Source organism: Empidonax traillii, unplaced genomic scaffold (genome assembly GCF_003031625.1).
Source record: "Empidonax traillii isolate 1590-97213 ecotype Southwest subspecies unplaced genomic scaffold, ASM303162v1 scaffold427:size767076, whole genome shotgun sequence".
In the NCBI taxonomy this organism is placed as follows: Eukaryota; Metazoa; Chordata; class Aves; order Passeriformes; family Tyrannidae; genus Empidonax; species Empidonax traillii.
Window position 1 is genome coordinate 540,974 of NW_020955620.1, and position 1,113 is coordinate 542,086.

The window sequence follows — 1,113 nt, forward strand, 5'->3', positions numbered from 1 at the left end:
CCTTTGTTGTTCATATTCTGTAATTTAATTTTGATAAGTTAGATCTATTATTCTCTCTCTCCCTGAAACTACACGTGAAATGCATTACTATAAATAGTCTATAATGGTTTCTATTAAGCTGGGTTAAAAGTAATCTTAAAAAACTAGTTTCCTAAATTTAAAGGCTGAGCCCCTACATACACTGTGACTCTTCTGCTACAGACTGACACAAAACATTTGCTCTATTCACCCTACACACAGCTAAAAATATGATCTGAGAGACTCTCAGTGCTGTAAGTTCCACAGAGTTGCACTACCTGTGAATAAACCTGCCCTGTAAAGGGAAGGTCCCTCTCCAGTTTTTACTAACAGGGTCTGCTGCGATCCTGTGGTGAGGGAGGGCAACAATTGCTGTGTGATGGGGGAGAGAGAGGTCTGCAGTCAAGTTTCCAAGGAGCACGGAAACTTAGCACATACACAACAAAAGGTCCTGGAAAAACAGAGTGCTTTGTTACGAAAGTTTAATAAGGGACGGAAGAGATGCTTAAATCAAACTCTTCATTCCAGAGTTGCTGTGCTTCCTCATTGCTGTATGATGCTAAACTGTTGCACTCTTTTCGTCTGTGATAAACCAGACCTCACCACTCAATGGAAGTTTCTATCCAGTGAGTCTTGTTAAGGACAATCCTTGGAAATTATAAAAAGACTTAAAGCAGCGTTTCCTTAGAAAGTGTCATCGTTTCCCTCCATAGTTAAGATAACTTGAAAATTAGTTATATTTCCCAGTTTCAAGGGAGATCAGTTTTTAATAGCCTGGTCTGTAAAATCCAGAGGGTCAAGAACTGTTTGCTTTTCAACTCTCAGAAACTGCAGGCAAAAATGATCTCTGCTACTCCGGTGTCCATGTAATATAATCAAGTCCTAATCAATTACAATTACATAAAGTGTCAACAAATTAAAATTCCTTCCTGCATAGGTATTCAGCAACAACTTTTATTGCAGGGATTTTCCACTGTGTCTGATAGTGACTGTCAGACAATGACTGGATCCTTTCTCTAAGACACTGGCCATAGGCTTTAGCACTGTCCTTTGTCTTTTGCTAAACACAGTTTCAATCCCTGCTGCTAGAGTTTC

General features: G+C 39.4%; 1 long non-coding RNA gene across 1 annotated transcript in view; it reads right to left on the reverse strand.

Annotated features, from left to right (window-relative positions):
* The window catches only part of LOC114062713, a 13,260-nt gene that overhangs the window by 10,279 nt on the left and 1,868 nt on the right, over positions 1–1,113 (reverse strand). Inside the window, exon 3 of the long non-coding RNA XR_003572434.1 lies at positions 239–240. This is a non-coding gene — a long non-coding RNA (uncharacterized LOC114062713). The remainder of the gene's footprint in view (positions 1–238; positions 241–1,113) is intronic.